The sequence below is a fragment of the Thunnus maccoyii genome, chromosome 7 (genome assembly GCF_910596095.1).
Source record: "Thunnus maccoyii chromosome 7, fThuMac1.1, whole genome shotgun sequence".
NCBI lineage: Eukaryota > Metazoa > Chordata > Actinopteri > Scombriformes > Scombridae > Thunnus > Thunnus maccoyii.
Genome location: NC_056539.1, coordinates 8,800,620 through 8,809,548, shown reverse-complemented (window position 1 = coordinate 8,809,548; position 8,929 = coordinate 8,800,620). Strand labels below are relative to the sequence as shown.

Sequence of the window (8,929 nt, the reverse complement as noted above, 5' to 3'; positions counted from 1 at the left end):
GCAACGTTTAAGGATGCCTAGTGGGCAGGTATGGCATGACTGAGTCTCAAAACAAAAACAAAATAAACAGGAACTGGCTGTGTCACTACTCAGGGGATGAAACGTCAGAAGTCTCTATGAACGTTATAATGTGGGTGTCCTTAAAAAGGAGAAGAAATGCAGCATTTCTTTTGCCTGAATTTGAGAGATAAAGCTGCCCAGTGTATCCTTAGGCAGTTGTTTGATGGAGCATAGATGATCCTCTTCAACTCATAAAGTTGGGAAACATAAAATGACCATCTGAAAACTGTCTTCAGGTGGTCACTCAGTCACAGCTATTCATACCATGGACATGGAAATTACTGGCAGCTGGCAGGTGACTATCAAAACCACAGAGCAGGACACCTCAAACATGGTTCTGGTCAACTGTTTAAAGAAATCATTTTACTTTTTTTTTTTGAAAAACATTTATTTACTTTTTTGTCTATCAACAGGAAGTGACTGTTCCCAGCCAAGAAATAGATCCTCACAAAACCCCCTACAAAACCACAATGTGGCATTTTTACACTTTTTGTACAAATTAAACAGATGAGATAAAATGTGTGAAGTATTAAGTTCAAGAAGTGCTGAAAAGCAGATTTTGTAACCTTTGAACAGAGCATAACATGTTTTCCCCTGTTTCCTTTCTGCTAACCTAAGCTAAGTGGCAGCCGGCAGTATTTAGCGTATAAACATGAGAGTGGTAATAATCTCCTCATCTGACTCTTGACGAGAATGTGGAAGGCATATTCCCCAACATTTTTAACTATTAAATTACTCTACCATCTCTTTCAGAACCTTTCAGTGGTGAAATAGACCTATATGGGTTGAAATGACTACAAAATACTTTTTAAAAAACTGATATTTTGAATGCAGCTTGCTTCTTTCTTTGCCTTTGGTGAGCAATCATGGTAAAAGCCTGACATATACAACACACTCAACATGTCCTAATATGAAAAATCACAGACAGGCAGAGCATTGTGAAGCCTGTCATTAGGGGCTGGACAAATTGCTTGTCGTGACTTTAACTCAAACTGCAAGATGGAAAAATACTTCCAGTGGAAAGACACCTGCCTCACCTTCATACTGACCTCGAGCCACCTCTAAAAACTGTTGATACCGAGGGCTTCTTCAAGCTGCTGGTTTATGGAGATTAGAAGCTGCTGACAGAGAGCTCCCCAAAGCACAGTTAACGCTGTCAGCAGCAGCTCAGCAGGAAATGCCCAGGCTTCAGGCCTATCAATGGACCCTTTCAACAGGCACACACCAGCCCTTTTCTAGCCAGGTAAACAGAACGTGATTCACACCTTCCATGCAAACCAAAATGTACACTCAACTCTGCAAACACCACATCCAGTTAGTGAGTGTCTGACATGCCACATGCATGTACACATACATTGTTTTATTGGAAGCTTACAACTCTAGTTGACAAAGGAGAGTAAAAAAACAGAATTATAATTTCTGTCAAAGTGTTTATATGTTTCAGAATCATACTGTGTATCAGGTTTATATGGTTTAAATGTCGCCAGCCAACCTGGGAGACAAGATTTGCTGTGTCAGATAAACAAAACCATCTCCAGACACTAAGAAAACATGATTTGAAAGTCATCTTTGCTCACACCTGTATGCGGAATCAACTGGGTAATTATAATGAAGTCAGTGCTGAATCAAATGAGGCGAGGGAGACAGAGAGAGAGAGGGAGAAAAAAGAACGTCTGGGAGGAAACGTGGATGAATGAGAGCATTAATTGAGGACCTGGACTGAAGGGATAGAGGCAGGTGAATAAATAGATTTAGAAAATAAGCCGGGATGAAAAACACATCTCATAATCATGAAGATTAATTCACCCTCATTCCAGTTCACTGTGTGTGTTTTCGCTTTATTTATGAGGAGAAATTAATACATTTTAACAAGAGGGCTTTGAAGTTATTATTGATGAAAGGAAAGGGGAAAGAGCGTGGGGGGGGGGAAAGTTTGTGTATGTGTGTGAGTGTGTTTACAAGAAGGAGACAGACAGACAGAGAGAGAGAGAGAGAGGGAGGGAGAAAAGGGAGGGAAAGATCTCCTACAGACAGCTGTTTTTCATCGTTCTGCTTCATGCTCGGCCCATCTTCCTCGTTAGTGGAGCACTCATGCAGCTTTCATCAGGATTTCTCACACATCTCAGAGTTTGGAAAAGCAGTTTCTCTGGCGTATATGCCTCCCACCTTTTTCATAAGTCACCTTCTAGCCGTCATTCACGTTGCCTTTGAGTCTGCTGATGTGAATCACAGCCAAAAACAGCAGAGTGGAGCTGCCTTAATGAAGAGTTTGCGTCAGATAAAACATTAAACCACAAAAACACACAGGTAGACTTTGAGTGTTGCATAATCTGGCCGTTGGTGAGCTTAATGGTATGAACCAGGACTTTCAGATCATCTGATTATCATACTGATTCATTCCCCAGTAGGCTGTGAGCCTTTCACATAACCTTGCCTAATCACTGATCTCCCACATCAGAAGTGTCAAGCTCCTCACATGAATCCTGGCAAATCAAAAGGCGGCATATAGACTGTGCCCTGAATTATAAGTGCAACTCTAAAGCTGTTGCTTCTACTGGAACAAGGTGTTCTCCCCTTCCTTTTTTTTTTACTTTTCCTCTTGTATCTCTCCCTCAACCCCCTCTCTATGCCCCCACCTCTCCTTGCCGCTCTGATAAGAAGACAAAAGATAAACAACCCCTCCAGCATCTGCCATCGATCGCTCCGGGGTAAAAGCTTAATGGCTTGGCTCAAAGTAATAACAGTCCTGGAGTTCTCTCAACTGATGGGGATGATAGATGCTCTCTCCTCAGCTGCAACTATAGTTTGTAACCAGACAGTTTGTATGTGGATGAGAGGGTGAAAGCAGGGGCATGGAGATCAGGACAAAGAAAAAAAAAAAGAAATATACACCTTGAAAGAAACACACGAACAAACAAGAAAACTTTTCTTCTTGAGGCAGCGAGTGTATTGTTAGCCCTGCCCTCTGTGACTGAGGAGGTTGAGGTGGTGCCCCGACACTTGTCACTCATCTTGATGAGCTGTCCACATTGCAATTGCGTCTAGCCTGTAGCTGAGGCAGTCGGTATCCCTGTAGCCAATGTTCTTATCTGCCCGTGTCTAGTTTAGCTGATGTTTCTTTCTTGCTGATTTCTAAATTTGTTTTTATTACAACTTCTCTGCTCCTTGATTGCCACAATGCCGCTCACTGCTGGCCATGCATGTATGCACCCTGAGAAACTGAGATACCATGTTCTGAAAAATGTCCCAAATGCTACTGAGAAGCCAATTTCAGGCAAACGAGGAAATTGAGGCGACAAACAGCCTGATAATGTGAAATAGGATTTCATGGTCATTTTATTATAATGCAATAAAGATGTGTGAAGACTCCATACATACTGAAGATAAGCATATCATTTAATTCAGAAAAACAATTCCCTGAAGAATAACCTCCGGTGCTGTGATCGCATTGGAGAAAATGAACCATTTATTCATACAGCACAGGTTTTAGTTAGGGTTTTTTTTTTTTTACAATTTTGGTTTGTACTTTGGAAAATGAAGACTGGAGCAATTTAGATCCTAAGTTATTTCTCAATCTCCCATTGAGCATTTCTTTAATCAGCCTTTCTGAAAAGGTCACACCTGGTCCTGGGGAAGGATAAATTGGCATCCGCTACAGAATTTGCCATTAAAAGTTCAAAGTTAAATATGTTAGCAAACAAACAAACCACAGCTCTCACAAGACTTTACTAGCATTTGCACTGTGACTTGGTTTTGTCTATATCCATAATATCCACAAAGCTCTCTTCTAAAGCTGTTTTTGAACATTTTAGCCGTAATATCTGCTTTCTACAAACAGCCACACTATTTTCTCCTCCCTGTTGTGCTGGTAACACAGACGTGTCTGTACTTGCCACAGCCCTCCCACTCGCCCAAGGACTCACCTCTTTTGTTAAACTGGTTACATTAAGTCCCCTTCCAGTCAAAAATGTGTTTTTCTTCTTGTTCTTTCAGCTGGATGTTTGAGCTTCACTCTGCAGAATGATGTATGTGCAGAGGTTGACCCTAGAAGGCTGTTTTTATATTCATCTGCTGAAAGTGGAAAGTTTCTCTGTGCTCACCTTAAATCTGGGTTTAAGCTTGATTTGAGATATAACAACTAGTTTGGAGCCAAACAAGGGCCAGTATACAACTTACATGAGTGTAATGTAGAAACTTGAAACCTCCAGTACAGTGAGGTAGGAGACATCTTGTATCCAGCAGTAAAACTTTTGGAATGAAACATATTTGCATATAGATTCTGGATTTTTATGAGGGAGAAGGAGTAGATGTCATTTTAAGGATTTTTAATGTAGTAACTGAACATTTTTTGTGGACAAAACATGTCAGATACAATTTATTATTCCAAGCAGAGGATTTTTATATGCCCTAAAAAATGTCTGGATGGGATCTTTAAGGAAAATGATTTTTGGCCGCTAAAAACACAAGCACTGAATAAACAATATTAGTTAACCTTTTAAAAAATATGTTCCGAGCCTGATTTTTTTATGTAATTACATTATCACAAATGTCAATGTGATAAATAGTTTGAATGCGGTTTTCTTACTTCTAGAACAGAACCGCGAATTTGCGGTTTAACTTCAGCTCACAGTTGTGATGATGAGGACAGGAGGAGGAAGAGACTAGAAGAGGGACAGAAATAAAGAACACCTCTGCAGGCCCGCTTTGGGCCCCTCTTCTTTAATGCCCTTGTCTTTTAGAGTGGTTTCCCTCAACATTGGCTCTGACACTTTCTATAGCTTAGCCCTGCAGACTCTCCCATGAGACAGTGACCGCTGCTGCTCCTCCAAGCCAACAGCAGCTTACCCTGCTCAAGAGTATTTAAAACATTTACTGGGGTCCCAACTCACTGAAAACATCTGTCAGACTCTATCATGCTCACATCACAATTCCCATGAGATAGTCCAGAGTTAGAGCTGGACCAGCAGGATTTTGCAGTCTGAAGTTTTACTGTAGAGTGACACCATCTTTGGTCTATCGTCTGTACAGAAAGTCTCAGAAACTCAGAGTTTTGGTAATTTAGACAGTCAATTAGGGGGCTAATTAGCCATTCAGTCATTACAGTGACTTATTAGATTGAATGGTGTCAGAGATTGAAACAGTGTCATCCTCATACTAAAAATAACAATCTTTGCACTTTGGATGACTTCAGTAATTCATGTTAGCTTACAGAGCTGCCGCAGCACACACTGTTACAATTTTCAAATTGGAATTAATCTGCTTAGGAAATTGTGTTTACAAGGCTTTCTTCCATTTATGTTTATGGAAACCAGGATTACTCCATCTCAATAATTCATGGGGGTCAAACGCCATGCATGTGTTGATGAGGTGACAGTGAACAGAGACAAGCCCCCTCTGCTACTGTGGGAACAGGCGTGACCTCCGACCCCTGACCTCACAGCTGAGGCTCTCTACGGTTGGTTGTCTCTGTGGCCCTGTGTGCCGCCTGATCACAAACACTCACCTTGGGCATGATGGACTGTGATGGATGGTAACCCATGAGCCGCGAGGTCAGCCGAGTCAGCCCCATACAGAGTCAACCGGCTGACCTCACATAGGTGTGTTTATGTGGATGTGCATGTGTGGATGCGTTTCAGTAATTCATTCAGTAAATCCTTTATGTTTAAAGAAGCAGTTTTGTTTGGGCCAGATAAAATGAAAGGTTGAAAAACCAAACACTGATGGACAGGCTTAAATCTGCAGGTGTCAGGTGGGTATTGCTTAGCAACGAGCATGGACAGCACAATACTTTTGTTGCATTTGGATGATAGTTCTTAGATTTAAACATTTAAGCCACTTGTTAATATTCAGTCATGAACAAACACCCACGTGTGTTTCCCAGTGTGTGCTGAGTATTCAGCTGATGGCCTTGAGTTCCTCCTGTGGAGTCGCACTGCAGTAGCTCCAGTCTCCTATGTGCATGGCTCAACTCTTAATCTTCAAAGTGAGTCCTGACACTCATGAAAATGTCCCTCAGCGTCAGCCCTGACACCCTTCCTCCCCGTTCTGTCATGAGCGCGTTGTTGCATATATACATATGGGAGGCGGGGATGTTATGTAAGTGTTCTGTGATAGATGGGAGTGCTGGCTAGCACATCCTATCTCTGAGATCAGCAGGAGGTGGCTTAAAGACACAATGATACGGAGACGATAATGATGAGGAGTTCAAAGAGAGAGGCTCAATCCTGGGTAATAACCAGTGAACATTACATTATTAGGCAGACCACTTTGTGAATTACATTTTCTGGAAATTGGTGCGCTCTAATACTGGTGTGTTATTTTGTAGCAGCAGCCAGGTAAAAAAATAAGCTGACAGCTGCTCACTCGTGATAGAGGTGTGATTCACACATATGGGTCACTAATGACACATTCATGAAGAGACGGGACATGTGGGATTCATATAAGCTGTCACCTACAGTACCTCTACCCATGGCTGTCACAGGACAGCTTGATTGCAACTTTGTTAAAAACCCCAAAGCTACAGAAACACAGAAGAGTCCAGCTTCCATCATGAATGGCATCTAGGTAATTGCTGATATTTCCAGAGGTAAAATTAGATAGTGGGCTGCTCTAAAAGCCCTATAAATGGAAGCAGCTCTTTTGTTCTTCCTCCAGAGAAAGTCAGACACGAAGGCAGATGAATCGGTCTTACTGCCTGTGTGGAGAGGCTTTTACAGGACCCTTTAACAAATTCTCATTGATGGCTTTCTGTCATGTAGCCATCATAGAGGAGCTTAATCAAAATGATATTTACCTACAGTCAATCTTAGGTCTACTGTAGACTTTCTCTTTTTATTTCATCCTACAAATGTCTTGATACACGAACTACCCTGGTCCTTGTGTGTTCTGCTGGCTGGCACAGAAGTGGTTCTGGGTAGCAGACAGTCACTGGAGTTAATTATGAGAAAGGTCTGCTCTCTGTTTGGAGGAGAGACAGCAGGCCAACAAGACATTGTTAAGATAAAAGCAGGGGGAAAGACCCGGCAAAAAATGAGACAGAGAGGCAAGAACACAGAGATGTTTCTTCTCTTCAATCTGCAGACCACCAGAGACAATCAGAAGACTTACTGTACAGTAAGTGGGGCCAGAATTGAAAGATCATGCTGGGATGGAGAGAAAATAATAGGAGAAATCTTTGGAGAGAAGTAGTGCAAGTCTACAGTTATAAGGAGAGGGAGGAGAGAGTAGGATACCGACTGTGTAGGTTGGAGAAGACACTGAAGCTGTTTTGGCTGGCATACTGTTAGCTTAAGGAAGTTTACCAAAGTTATTGGTATCTTTTATTCAAAGGCAAAATGCAGAACAAGATGTTCCGACAAAAGAAAATAAACAAGGCAGAGGAAATGATTTCCAAAACACATAATTTCTTCCTCTAATAACAAGTTGTGGGCAGGACAGAACCCAAATCTCTGAATCACTAAAATATCAATAGTGGGCGGATGATTCATCAGTGGAAACAAGGCGAGAGCGAGCAATCTTTCACCACAGTGATGCAGATTGTTAACGGTCAATGGAACACAAAAAATAATGGTGAGAACTGAGAGAGACACTTGTGAGAACTCTCACACACATGTATGCCCATCCTGAAGCACCAGCAGAATAATATGCGGTTCAAGGGTCTGTCTTGGATCAAAGGTCACATATTGAGTCTGTCCTCGCAGCAACGTTAATCTCTGACACCTTTGAAGAGGGGTCGTACATCATGGTGGGGAGTCCTGCGTGTCAAACGAAGACCTTGTGTAACAACGACCATCCTTCCTGTTTATGTGTGTGCTCGCACGTGTGTGTGTGTGTGTGTGTGTGTGAATGTGCGTTTGGTTTTTACACTCATCCACTCTGTTTGTATGCTGTTTTCTCTCCCTCTCCCTCCATGAGTTTCTAAAGCTTGTTTGTGTCTGAGGATTGAGATCATGACTCAACCAAAACTTACATGATTGCTGAACATCATGTGACCCTGCAAAACAAACCGATGGGAGCCCCATAATGGTCTGCGGTGCAAAAAATGTTGAGATAATTAATATTTTTTGCCAGTCTGCCATTAGCTTATCTTTTTATAATTATTATCTGCAAATCTCATAGACTAAAACATAACTAAACTAGGTAAATTGAACTACATGGTGTGTCCTCTGTACCCATGAGCATTAGGAAAAAGTTAATGCTGCTTGCATTGTCGTGAATGCAAAATGCAAAAAAAGAGCCAGCAAGTAACTTTGGAGGAGTCTAGATTGTGCAGCAGTAACTAAACATTTTTTGATACAATAAACTCTCAACTATCACATTATTGATTCTTTCTGTTGTACTTTGTTGCACTTGTGATGAGTAAAAACAATTTATATCCCTCTGAGAAACTTAGCCAACTTTCTCTTTCCTCATCTCTTTCTGCAGGGACACATGCTCTCCTTCTGTGTCTCTGTGCAACACATCAAGAATCTCTATGATCCCATGATAAGACACAACCATAATGATGGAGTAAAGATAGCTTCCTTCACTGGCCTATTTTCAGCCATGAACTGCTTGATCTATGACACTTGTCCACCATTCTCTGATGGATGAGTCACAGATTCGGTGATGGCCTCCCTCTCATCCACAGTTGACAATTCTCCACCCCTCTGCAGTGCCTCTATCTCATTCTCCTCCGTCCATCTCTTTTGTGCTCCCTTTACACTTCTTCCTTTCCCTCCAGGCTTTCCTCTATCTGTCTTCACGCTCTCTCTGTCCCTCTCTCTCAGTGACTTTGTGGATTTTTTGCATCTCTGTTACGTAATGGCACTCAGGGGACGAGGGCACTTCAATCAATACTTCAAACAGCACAGCCCCGGAGGACTCGCTC

At 41.9% G+C, this 8,929-nt stretch overlaps 1 protein-coding gene across 1 annotated transcript in view; it reads right to left on the bottom strand.

The window, feature by feature from the left end:
• Positions 1–8,929, bottom strand: part of LOC121900313 (proteoglycan 4-like) — a 676,357-nt gene that overhangs the window by 278,668 nt on the left and 388,760 nt on the right. The gene's annotated exons all lie outside the window — the stretch shown is intronic.